Source organism: Lithobates pipiens, unplaced genomic scaffold (assembly GCF_037356315.1).
Source record: "Lithobates pipiens isolate NorthernLeopardFrog02 unplaced genomic scaffold, aLitPip1_a1.2 Scaffold_28, whole genome shotgun sequence".
In the NCBI taxonomy this organism is placed as follows: Eukaryota; Metazoa; Chordata; class Amphibia; order Anura; family Ranidae; genus Lithobates; species Lithobates pipiens.
The window spans coordinates 36,242,684-36,256,300 of NW_027507789.1; the positions used below are offsets into that span (position 1 = coordinate 36,242,684).

A 13,617-nucleotide genomic window follows, 5' to 3' on the forward strand; every position below is an offset into this window, starting at 1 on the left:
CTTCTCTCCTTATCAGGCGCCCCAGCCCCCTTCTTCCCTTTCCTCTCCTTTCTTTGCTTTTTTTTTTCTCCACATCTTGGCTTACTACACCTTTGCCTCTCTGTTTTCCTGGCGTAAGATGAATATGGACTTCTAGGCAGCCTACAGAGAGTGTATGAAAATTTGTAATAACAGAACGCAGATCAGACCAGTGTTGAGGCTGTTGTGAAGGGGAGAGGAATTACTGTGACAACAGTCTAATAAAATAAATCCTCGCAGATCTCCTGTAAATGTAATGCTGCCACAGCTGGGGAAGAGAGAGGTTTGCGTCACCACACAAAGATTAACCCTCATCGCTCTGCACACACATACAAAACTATATATTACCCAAAGCCGTATTTCTAAACATATGACATTCCTGCTGTCCTTCTCATTCCTTCACCTGAAAATCACAAAACACCAACAGATGGCATGAAATACCACTGTTGGGGCTCCAACACATACCAGAAAATGGCGCGTGAGCGATTTGTTGAAATTCAACGCAAGGTTGTTTTTTGCCACCAGCCAAGAATGGTGAATGGCACCCCCTTAATGTTTTTTTTGTGGGGCGGGGTCCTGCAGATCTGTAACTTTTGAGCAAGGACCGTACAATACATATTTGGGTTTACATAGGGAGGCACCATTGGGCTTGATTTGTGACCAAATTTTTTTATGGATGTTTGGCTTGATCTTACACAGTGTTTCTCAACCAGGGTTCCATAGAACCCTAGTTTTCTTCCAGCGATTGCTAGGGGTTCCTTGAGCAATGGCCAATTTCTGCCTCTAAGCCCTTGTACACACGGTCGGACATTCCGACGGAAAAAATGTCCGATCGGACCATGTTGTCGGATAATCCGACCATGTGTGGGCTCCATCAGACCGTTTCCGTCGGAATATCCGACCGACAAAGTTTTAGAGCTGGGCTATAAAATTTTCTGACAACATGATCCAATCGGACTTTGTCCGATCCTTTGTAGAGAATTCCGATCAGACAAAGTGCCACGCATGCTCAGATCAAATTCCTAGACCAAAGCTATTGGCTACTAGCCTGAACGTAGTCCCGTCATAACGAAATAATGTCATCACGTTACGAACGATCGGATTTTCCAACAACTTTGTCCAACCGTGTGTATGCAACACCAGTTTCGGACAAAATCCGATGGATTTTGTTGTCGGAATGTCCAACCGTGTGTACAAGGGCTAAGATAAATTTGCACTTACACCAGTGAGCTTTTTAGCTATCTGTGTGGCACATTCTTTCAACTGACCATTACACCAATGTATCATGAGTTGTAGATATAATCATTTTTAGCAGGGGATTCCCTGAAGCCATCAACTTATTTTAAGGGTTCTATGCTGAAAAAGTTGAAAAAGGCTGATCTGATAGATGTGTCAAATGTGCCTCATCTGTATATGCCTTTTTTGTTTTTATCCAGATGGCTGTGCTGCACTTTGATAGCCTATTTGTGGTCTGGTTAAAGCACTACAATTTGATGCGACTTGGACAGAACAGAAAAAAACCTTTTACCTTGAAGAAGCCCTTTTTTGGGTGAAATGCATTGGGAATCATTTGATGTAGTATTTGTGTTTTCCTCAAGACTTTACGAACCAAGGCGAGACAACCACAGATTTGGTACCTTACTCTTATGCCGCGTACACAGGGTTGGATTTTCCGACGGAAAATGTTCTATGGTAGCTTTTTGTCGGAAATTCTGACCATGTGTAGGCTCCATCGGACATTTTCCATCGGAATTTCCGACACACAAAATATGAGATCTGGATCTCAAATTCTTCAACAACAAAATCCGTTGTCGGAAATTCCAATTGTGTGTACACAATTCCGACAAACAAAGTTCTACGCATGCTCGGAATCAAGCAGAAGAGCCGCACTGGTTATTGAACTTCAAATTTCTCGGCCTGTCATACGTCACCACGTTCTTGACGTTCAGAATTTCCGACAACATTGTGTGACTGTGTGTATGCAAGGCAAGTTTGAGCCAACATCCGTCTGAAAAAATCCCATGGATTTTGTTGTCGGAATGCCTGATCGTGTGTATGCGGCATTAGCGTTTTAAATGAGCAGTGTTCTAAATCAGCTATTCCCAGCAAGGGTTCCTCCAGGGGTTCCTTGAGTTGTGGCTGATTGAGCAATTGTGATGGTATCTGCAGAGCCAGCTGTATGAACCCAGTGATGTTTTTAGCTGTCTGTAAAAGTGGCGTTCTGACCACCACTTTAAGAGGGGCATTCTTTCCACTGGCCACCAATGTAAAGGGCATTTGTCCCACTGACCACCAATAAATATTTTCTTTAGCAAGGGTTCCCTGAGACCCAACAATTATTTTAAGGGTTCCTCTGGGGTAAAAAGTGTAGCGGCGACACTTTGGACAAAGTGTCTGCCATGTGCAAATTTAGTTTTTTCCTCAGAACAGTAAAGGGGTTCTGAGAGCGGATTATGTAGGTTTAACTTTGGCATCAGTTTGGCTAGGCTGTGTTAGCTCTTGTACACACGGTCGGACATTCCGACAGAAAATGTCAGATCGGACCGTGTTGTCGGATAATCCGACTGTGTGTGGGCTCCATCGGACTGTTTCCATCGGAATATCCGACAGACAAAGTTTTAGAGCTGGGCTATAAAACTTTCCGACAACATGATCCGATTGGACTTTGTCGATTGTGTGTAGAGATTTCCGATCGGACAATGTGCCACGCATGCTCAGATCAAATTCCTAGACCAAAGCTATTGGCTACTAGCCTGAACGTAGTCCAGTCGTAATGAAATAACGTCATCACGTTCAGAACGATTGGATTTTCCGACAACTTTGTCCAGCCGTGTGTATGCGACACCGGTTTCGGACAAAATCCGACAGATTTTGTTGTCGGAATGTCCGACCATGTGTACAAGGGCTGAGAGTTCTGCCTGGTCATGTGTACAGTTAGGTGCACATTACAGGCCCAGAACCAGGCCTGGTTTGACGCTTTAGGTATCAGCGTTCCCTGGAGCCAATCAGTGGGTGCGTCTGGCCCCGCTGAGGGGGTCGGGGGAATGGTACTTAGGATGTTGAAGTCACGTGTTCAAGGTTCGTACGTGAGGCCATAGCTGCCTGTTCCTGGATCTGGACCGGGGTAGCCCCGCGAGGGGTCCCGGTCACGAGAGCGTGTGCCGCCCCGTAACATGGTCGGTTTGACTAGCCCCATTAGACCCGCATGGTCTGGGGTGAGGATCCATCTGTTCCCTAATCTCGTAACCCGCTTGTCCAAGGAGCAGTAACTGAAGGAGGATTCAAGGCGTCCGGGTGTGCTCTCAACTTGGAGGGGCACCGCAGGCCGTGTAAGTGATTGGGGAGGACTCTACGGAGGAGGGCCAACAAGCTGGCATCCCAAGAAGTGCCTGGTTGCTGGGTTGTCAAGGACACTAACGAATCCATGCTTTTCCAGTACTGCCAAGGAGAGAACGTTTCAGGTACTGAGGAAAGGGTTTCTGTACATTTTCGGTTGAAAGCTTTGTTCAAGGTCAAAGACTTTGTAAATTCTGGATCAAAGTGCTGACTACCATAATCTCTGGCTAGAGATTTGTTAAGCCTTGAAGCGCCCAGCTGCGAGTGGCTACTCTCTGGGTTGTATTAGAGACTTTCTGGTGATTAGCAGTTCAAGGTGCCCGAGTTTATTTCACCCTTGCCCTCTGTTCCCATATGAGACTGTGTTTGTTGGATGTTACCCCTGCAAATAAAAACCTTTCTAAAGGACTTTTATGGTGTCAGTGTGCAAAGTTGTTGGGTACTAACCCTGGGAACCCCTAGACATGGAAGAACAAGCCAAGCGGAGGTAACCAGTAAGCCCAAAAGTCAAGGCCGCCCTATCGTGGGTTATGGCCGCTACAAAAGAATGAGAAAGACTGTTCTAAATAGTATCATATATTGAGCGGTTGATGTCCTGTTCAGAGCTGGGTTCCAACGTGTGTCTTACGTTTCAGAAAAGGGGCTGTTATATCCTATTTGTTTTAAGATTTCTATGGAACAAAAATGATTGATTTTATAAGTTGTTTGTGAGAGAACATCCACTTTTAAAATCCACTTTCATCGTGGGTTTCCTGAGATTTTGATACTGGTATACAGTGCCTTGAAAAAGTATTCATACCCCTTGAAATTTTCCATATTTTGTCATGTTACAACCAAAAACTTAAATGTTATTTATTGGGATTTTATGCGATAGACCAACACAAAGTAGCACATAATTGGGAAGTGGAAGGAAAATGAAATGGTTTTCAATTATTTTTGCAAAAAAAATCAAAAAAATGTGGCGTGCATTTGTATTCAGCCCCCTTTACTCTGATACTAAAATCTAGTGGAACCAATTGCCTTCTGAAGTCACTTAATTAGTAAACAGAGTCCACCTGTGTGTAATTTCATCTCAGTATAAATATAGCTGTTCAGTGAAGCCCTCAGAGGTTTGTTAGAGAACCTTGGTGAACAAACAGCATTATAAAGGCCAAGGAACACACCAGACAGGTCAGGGATAAAGTTGTGGAGAAGTTTAAAGCAGGGTTAGGTTATAAAAAAAATATGGCAAGCTTTGAACATCTCATGAAGCTCTGTTCAATACATCACCCAAATGATCACCATCCAAAAATGGTATCGGATCAAGCATCGGAGAATTTGTACAAGTACCGTTACTCGTGCAAATGCTTGGCATTAGCACCGATACTAGTATCGCTACCGGTGCAACCCTAGAAAGATGGTTCTACAAAGTATTGACTCGGGGGGGGGGGGGGTTTTGTTGTAACATGCAAAATTTCAAGGGGTGTTAATACTTTAAAGGCACTGTATTACATTGGATGCGGTGGGTTATCTCAATTCTTTCCCATAAACTATACTATGCTTTGTACAGGCAGGTAGGTTGGCAATTTGGGTTGGCATGCCCATAAGAATGAATAGCTCCACAGTGAACCAACGTGCCTAACACACGCAGTGCAGCAGTTTAAACCTGGTGTAAAATGGCTCACAGTGTCTTGTCAGATGACCAAATCTCTAGGAACATGCTCATGTGAACTCTGCTGTAGGCAAAGACTGACTAATCTTCCCCTTTAGCGGATATCGTCTGACCAAATGCCCCCAGCTATTCGGTCACATGACTGACTTATGGCATCACAGAGCTGCAGCCTCTGCAGTGAAAGTAAGTCATGGCTTCTGTTAGCCTTTTTGAGTTTTAGGGAGCTGGATTGGTGGAGTAGCAGGAGGTGTCCTATTTGATTAGTGTGCTTTAATTGTCTTTTGCAAGTACAAACGAAGTAATTAAGAAGTAGATGTGGATACCCTACTGAATGTGGCATTACACAATCCTTCAGAGGTCTTGGAGATTAAAAAAAAAAAAAAAAAAGACATGAAAGGACAGATTTGCTTTTGTTGCTTTAAAAGGAACTAGTATTTTGAATTTTTTAGATATATATGTAAAAGAGATCAGCTTAAAGTAAATCATCTTCTGACCGCACGTTAACATTTAAAAATCCTAGTTTATGTGTAACTATTCACATACAAGGGTGCAGCCATGTTTGCTCATTAGATACTTATTTTTGCTTTGCTGATTTGCATTTCCCAGTACAACTCTACCATATAGGGTTTGTTTAACCGCTTCAGCCCCGGAAGATTTGGCTACTGAATGACCAGGCCATTTTGTGCGATTCGGCACTGCATCGCTTTAACTGACAATTGCGTGGCCATGCGACATGGCACCCAAACAAAATTGATGTCTTTTTTTCCCCACAAATAGAGCTTTCTTTTGGTGGTATTTTATCATCTCTGCGTTTTTTTTATTGTTTGCGCTATAAACAAAAAAAAAAAAAAAAAAAATATTTTGCACTTTTTGCTATAATAAATATCCCCATTTTTTTTTAAAGCAATTTTTTTCTCAGTTTAGGCTGATATGTATAAAAATGTATAAAAAAAAATCAAAAAAAAAAAATCGCAATAAGCGTATATTGATTGGTTTGCGCAAAAGTTATAGCGTTTACAAAATAGGGGATAGATTTATAGCATTTTTTTTTTTTACTAGTAATGGCAGTAATCTGTGATTTTAATCGTGACTGCGACATTATGGCGGACACGTCTGACAATTTTGACACATTTTTGGGACCACTGGCATTTATACAGTGATCAGTGCTATAAAAATGCATTGATTACTGTAAAAATGTCACTCTACAGGGAAGGGGTTAACACTAGGGGACGATCAAGGGGTTAACTGTGTTCCCTGCTACGTGTTCTAACTGAAGGGGGAGGGGACTTGCTAGGGGATGAGATAGATCGGTGTTCATACTTTGTGTCTCCTCTCCCCTCAGAGAACCGAGATCTCTGCGTTTACACACAGAGATCCCGGTTCTCGCCGTGTCACGAGCAATTGCGGGAGATGTGTCCACCGACACCTGCCTGCCATCCGATCTGACAAGATCCGCCCAAAACAGACAGCTGGCGAAACGTTTGCCATCCGTCCAGCGGATCGGTGGAAAATGGACAGGCTGTCCGTTTTCATCCGATCGCCCCATAGAGAACAGCGGGGCTCTGGCAAGTCCATCCATCCCTGCACAGTGAGCGGAAATGGACCTGTCACCCGCCTGTTCAGTGGGGTTCAACAAAGCGATTCCCCACTGAGCTAGCGGAGTCCGTCCAGTGGATCCGCCCCGTGTGAAAGGGGCCTAACCTATGGGCATGGAAATTCGGAGGTTCACAAATTTTTAATGGTTCATCTCCAATCACTGATCAAGCTTTTCAGAGGTTTGCTTATTTCTAATGAGGGGTGTGAACTTAAATATTAGGACCACTTAAAATGTCCTCAAAAAAAGTGTGGAAAGTGAAGAGAACCTGACACCAGGCCATTCATTACAATCTTCTCATTAGATTATATGTGCATTTAACGTGATGGGGTTGATTTACTAAAGGCAAATAGACTGTGCACTTAGCAAAGTGCAGTAAAGAAGTTCAATAACCAGTAGCCAATAGCTGCCGTCTCGTAGTTGAATCTAAGCATGCGTGAATTTTTGCACGTCGGAATTGCATACACGCGAACGGAATTTCACACACGAACGTAAACTTTTTCCGTCGGAAAAATTGAGAACCTGCTCTCAATCTTTTGCTGGAATTCCGGCCAGCTAAATTCCAATAGAGCATTCACGCGGTCGCATTTTCCGACAAAAAGCTCTCATCGGTCTTTTGCTGGCCAAAACTCCGACCGTGTGCCGCATGCACACGGTCGGAGTTTTGGCCAGCAAAAGACCGATGAGAGCTTTTTGTCGGAAAATGCGACCGCGTGAATGCTCTATTGGAATTTAGCTGGCCGGAATTCCAGCAAAAGATTGAGAGCAGGTTCTCAATTTTTCCGACGGAAAAAGTTTACGTTCGTGTGTGAAATTCCGTTCGCGTGTATGCAATTCCGACGTGCAAAAACTCACGCATGCTTAGATTCAACTACGAGACGGCAGCTATTGGCTACTGGTTATTGAACTTCCTTTTTTCTAGTCCCATCGTACGTGTTGTACGCCACCGCATTCTTGGCGGTCGGAATTTAGTGTTACCGCGTGTATGCAAGACAGCTTGAGGAAAATCCCATCAGAATTCTGTTGGGAAAACCAGCAGAGCTTTTTCCGACCAAAATTCAGATTGTGTGTACGCGGCATAAAAGTAGAGTTGCTCCAGAGCTTAGTAAAGTTTCACTTTGCAAAGAATACCCAATCACATGCAAGGAAAAAAAAATAAAAATTTTTTGCTTGCACATGATTTGATGATGGAAGTCAGCAAAGCTTTTGCCCATTTACTAAGCTCTGGAGCAACTGCATTTGCAGGGTTCAACCACACTTTGCAAAGTGCACAGTCTATTTGCCTTTATTAAATCAACAGCTATTTATCTGTAAAAACCTTCCTTGTTTAGACATCCAAAAGCCAGAGACTTCTGCTGGGTGCGTCCATCTTGGATATGATGTCAGCAGCTCTGAGACTGAGAGCTGTAGTATTCCCCTTCATTCCTCCCTCAGCAGCTGCATAAAAGGTTATGTAGGGGTGTGAGGGGAGAGATGCTGGATCAGCACAGACAGTATTTAACATTCCCAGAGGAGGAGAGGGCTATAACATGTAAGATGTCCTTCAGAGCTTTATACCCATTCAACGCATGTATGGGCTATACTGAATAGCATTGTATTAGATATTTCACTGATACAAATGACTTCATCAACCTACTTAAAGCTGAACTTCAAGCACAAAGAACTCCCATTCAATTATATTCCTCAACAGACGCAGAAGTTATAAATCCAATTTGTGTTCCCAAAAAATGTTGCTGTACGTAGCCTATGCAGAGAGAACTGTAGGAGGGACCTAACAGGTCCAATCACTGCAGGCTGCCTGTAGAAAACTACAGGAGGGGGCGGAGACAAGACCAGTCACCCTGCACAAGGAGAGAGAGCAACAGTGACAGGTCTTTATTACAGGAAGCCTCTGTGCTGATCACACTTTCAGTTTCACACTTGATTACTGCACAGATCTGAAAGAAATGTCTAAAACATATCAGGATTCAAGAAAGAGGGCACTTGACTCTGCTTATCCTGGAGTTCAGCTTTAAAGTAGAATTTCAGGATAAGACTAAAGAAGCCTATAGGTTGCTCAATTTTCTTCATCCAGTGGGTTGAATAAAAAAAAAAAAAAAAAAAAAAAAAAAAAAACTGACTTGATTCTTCCATCCACAAGCTTGATGTAGGCTGGTTGGTAAGTTGAGCTGGGAAGTTTCTTTGAATGCAGGCTGGTTGGCAGGGATAGACTGGCCAGTGGGACTACCGGGAGTTTCCCGGTGGGCCGAATGGCTCAGTGGGCCAGTTTTAGCGGCTGCCTATTGCATCTGTGGTGTCTTACGATTTATCCATCAATCGCTGACAGCTGGTGCCTGACGGGTAGATCGAGATGCATGCCCCTCCTCTCTTCTCGTCTATCCCCATTTCATAGTTTCATAGTTAGTTTCATAGTTAGGTTGAATAAAGACACCAGTCCATCCAGTTCAACCTGAGTATCTACAATTGTCCCTATCCCTGTACATTGCACACTCACATTGGTCCCTACCCCCAAGGAGCCCACAATCCACGGTCCCCATTCATATACTAGGGCCAATTTTGGACAGAAGCCAATTAACCTACCTGCATGTCTTTGGATTGTGGAAGGAAACCGGACTACCCGGAGGAAACCCACGCAGGCACAGGGAGAACATGCAAACTCCAGGCAGGTAGTGTCATGGTTGGGATTTGAACCAGCGACCCTTCTTACTGCTAGGTGAGAGTGCTAACCACTACACCACTGTGCTGCCCATCATCTGTGACATCATCTGGGATAGACAAGAAGAGAGGAGGGGCCGCTGGGGAGCGAGCAGCGCTGCGTGACATGAGAGAGAACTTACTACAGATGGAAGGTTGAGCTGGGAAGTTTCTTTGGTTGCAGGCTGGTTGGTAAATTGAGCTGAAAATATTCTTTGGTTGTAGGCTGGTTGGTAAGTTGAGCTGGGAATTTTGTTTGGTTGCATGCTGGTTGGTAAATTCAGCTGGGAATTTTCTTTGGTTGCAGGCTGGTTGGTAAGTTCAGCTGGGATTTTTCTTTGGAGACTTTCCCACCATCAGAATACATTGATTAGCCCTTCTCCCAATAGCCTGCAGCACTGATCGAGTAGTGAAAAAAAAAAAAAGACAGGGTAGGTATACAGACGTCAATTGTTAGATTAACTTCTGTATAACTTCAGTGCCCATACATTGATGAAAATTCATCCGGTCCCATGTATGGCTGGCTTTAGGCCTCATTTACACAGGGCATACTACAGCACTCCCCCATGCAGGGCTGTGCTTCCCCGCTCGGGGATGCACAGGTGTTTCATGCAACCCTGTGCAGGCAGTTCCATTGATGTTAATTGGGACAAAGCAGCTACCTGGACACAGCCACTGATCCCAATTTGACATTTGTGTGGGTACATGTCCCCCAACTCTCACAGTGTGAGTATGAAGACTTCCACCTGTACCTACACAGATGTCTGATTGGGAGCAGCACACAATGTGGCCGCTGTCCACACTCCATCCTCTTCCCTGCAGCTGCCGCTGACTGACATTGGATTTGGAGCTGCGGATCACCGGACCGGACAGTAGTGAACTAAAAATAGGTAAGTACACAAATCTTTTTTACAGGTTAGGCAGTATAGGTAGCAGGAGGTGAGAGGGAACATTTTTAAGACTAGTTAGTGTTCGGCTGGAATTCTCCGTTAACTAATCACTGCTTTTTTTTTTTTTTTATCAACAGAGCCTCCCAACTTTATTTAAGATTAATTGGATAGCAATAAAAGAATCAATTATAGCGCAAGTATTTTGTACAAACAATAAACATTACATACAATGTTAATTATATATAATTGAGGGCATGAAACAGTTACATTAAATAACTGAAATTGAATTTCCTTGCTGGTATTGTGCAGAGGATTGTTGAGAATTATAACATGAACGGGTTAAGTATTCTGCTCTGCTGTGGTTCAGTACGTGTTTACCAAAGTATTCTGTCAGATTTGTAAGACATTCATTTTACTGTTCACCAGATTGTCATATCATGTTTCCTATAAAAAGGTTAGCTCTGTATCCAGTGCAATACTGTGCTGAACTCCAAGGGAAATTTTGGATTGTATAATCATAATGGTAATGTCATGCAGACATTTCCCTGAATAAATGTATAAACTGCTTCTAAGGGGCCTATTTATAGAGGAAAGAGGATTCCTTATGCAAATCCTCTGCAGTAGTACTCCTTACTGTATCTTATTGCCCCTTCATAAAATACAGGCCCATGGTGTAGAGTAGTGGTGTCAACTGTCTTGATATGGGGGGCCTCAAGTGCAGCTCCAGCATCACCAAAGGGCACATTAAATTAAGTGAATGTTCACTCTCAAAGACAGCAGACACACAACAGGGCATGTTACAAGAGATGGTCAGAGACTGCAGACATGATACCAGAGATAGTCAGAGACTGCAGACATGATACTAGAGATGGTCAGAGACTGTGATCACATAGCAAGATATGGTTGGGAAATTGGGGATAATACAAAAGATGGTTAGAGACTGCTGGCATGATACAAGAGATAGCCAGAGACTGTGGACGTGAAGTAGGAGATGATCAGAAACAGACTGTGGACACGAAGCAAGAAATGGTCAGAGACTGCGGGCATGATACAAGAGATGGTCGGAGATTATGGGCATGATAAAGAGATGGTCAGAGACTATGGGCATGATACAAGAGATGGTCAGAGACTGCTGAGATGATAAAAGAAATAGTCAGATTATGGACAGGAAAGAAGAAATGGTCAGAGACTATAGGCAAGCTACAAGAGATGGTCAAAGACTATGGGCATGATACAAGAGATGGTCAGAGACTATGGGCATGATACAAGAGATGGTCATAGACTATGGACATGATACAAGAGATGGTCAGAGACTATGGACATGATACAAGAGATGGTCAGAGACTATGGACATGATACAAGCGCTAGTCTTCTAGATTGTAAGCTCTAACGAGCAGGGCCCTATGATCCCTCCTGTATTGATTTGTATTGTAAGTGTACTGTCTGCCCTCATATTGTAAAGCGCTGCGCAAACTGTTGGCGCTATATAAATCCTGAATAATAATAATAATAATAGTCAGAGATTATGGGCATGATACAAGAGCTGGTCAGAGACTATGGCCATGATAGAAGAGCTGGTCAGAGACTATGTGCATGATACAAGAGATGGTCAGAGACTATGGACATGATACAAGAGATGGTCAGAGACTATGGACATGATACAAGCACTAGTCAGAGATTATGGGCATGATACAAGAGCTGGTCAGAGACTATGTGCATGATACAAGAGCTGGTCAGAGACTATGTGCATGATACAAGAGATGGTCCGAGACTATGGACATGATACAAGAGATGGTCAGAGACTATGGACATGATACAAGAGATGGTCAGAGACTATGGACATGATACAAGAGATGGTCAGAGACTATGGACATGATACAAGAGATGGTCAGGGATTATGGGCATGATACAAGAGATGGTTAAAGACTATGGACATTATACAAGAGATGGTCAGAGACTATGGGCATGATACAAGAGATGGTCAAAGACTATGGGCATGATACCAGAGATGGTCAAAGACTATGGGCATGATACCAGAGATAGTCAAAGACTATGGGCATGATACAAGAGATGGTCAGAGAATATGGGCATGAAAGAGTTGCAGCAAGCAGGCAGGCACCCCAAAAGCTGAACCAGGAGGTAGCGATCTTCCTGGGTCTCAAGTGAGGATGTTTTGCTTGGAGTTTTAAAAACACTTTCTTAAACAAATAATATAACACATACGATTGCTAAACAACGCCGTAACTTCATATAATTAAGTTAAAATTTACTTTTCCATTTTACTGTACAATTGCGTCCTGGAACCATGCCAACCTGAAGGCAATCTGCATACTGTTTCTTTACAGAACGCTCCTGAAATCTTTCCCCTGCTTCTCATGAAGTCTTCACAGAGCTAATATGAAAATAAAGGCATTCCCTGCAATAGCAGTTTCATTTTGAAGCATTTTTTCAGAGTCCTCAAGCTAAAGAAATTCGGAGGCCATTGATTTTCTTAATATATCACAGTAGGAGGCTAAAATGAATGCATGGGGGAATCGGTTCAGTTTTTTTTTCTTCGTTCAGGTGGCTGGTCAAACAAAAAAAATGAACCATGTATGGCCTGCTTAAAGCGGTAGTAAACTGAACATTTTTATTTTTACCTACAGGTGAGCTTATAATAAAACTTACCTGTAGGTTAACCACTTGCTTACTGGGCACTTAAACACCCCCACCCCCACCCCCCCCCACCTGCCCAGACCAATTTTCAGCTTTCAGCTCTGTCACTCTTTGAATGACAATTGCGCAGTCACATAACACTGCACCCAAATTAAATTTTGACCATTTTTTTCACACAAATAGAGCTTTCTTTTGGTGGTATTTGATCACCACTGGGGTTTTTATTTTTTTGCTAAACAAACAAAAAAAAGACGGGAAATTTTGAAAAAAAATCATTTTTCATAGTTTGTTATTAAATTTTGCAAACAGGTAATTTTTCTCCTTCATTGATTTGCAATGATGAGGTAGCATTGATAGGCTGCTCTGATGGGCACTGATAGGCACTGATGGGGACAGATAAGGCGCTACTGATGGGTGGCATCGATGGGCACTAGTTGGTGACACTGATGGGCAGCACTGTTGATGAGGCACTGATGTGTGGCACTGGTAGGTGGCGCTACTGGGAACTGGTAGGTGGCACTGTTATGCACTGGTAGGTGGCACAGGTGGGCACAGATGACTCTGCAGAGGCTGTCCACAATCGGGGCCGATGTTCCTCTGACAGCCGCCGGTGATCTTTTTTTTTTTTTTCTGATAGTGAGGAGAAAAAATAACCGATTACTGGCCCCGTTTACATAACATGATCAGCTGTCATTGGCTGACAGCTGATCACATGGTAAGGGGTCAGGATCGACCCCTTACTCCGATCTGTGATCCAGCGAGTCTCAGACTAGCTGATC

General features: G+C 43.3%; 1 protein-coding gene across 10 annotated transcripts in view; it reads right to left on the reverse strand.

Moving 5' to 3' along the window:
• Window positions 1-13,617, reverse strand: part of EPB41L1 (erythrocyte membrane protein band 4.1 like 1) — a 209,251-nt gene that overhangs the window by 77,861 nt on the left and 117,773 nt on the right. The gene's annotated exons all lie outside the window — the stretch shown is intronic.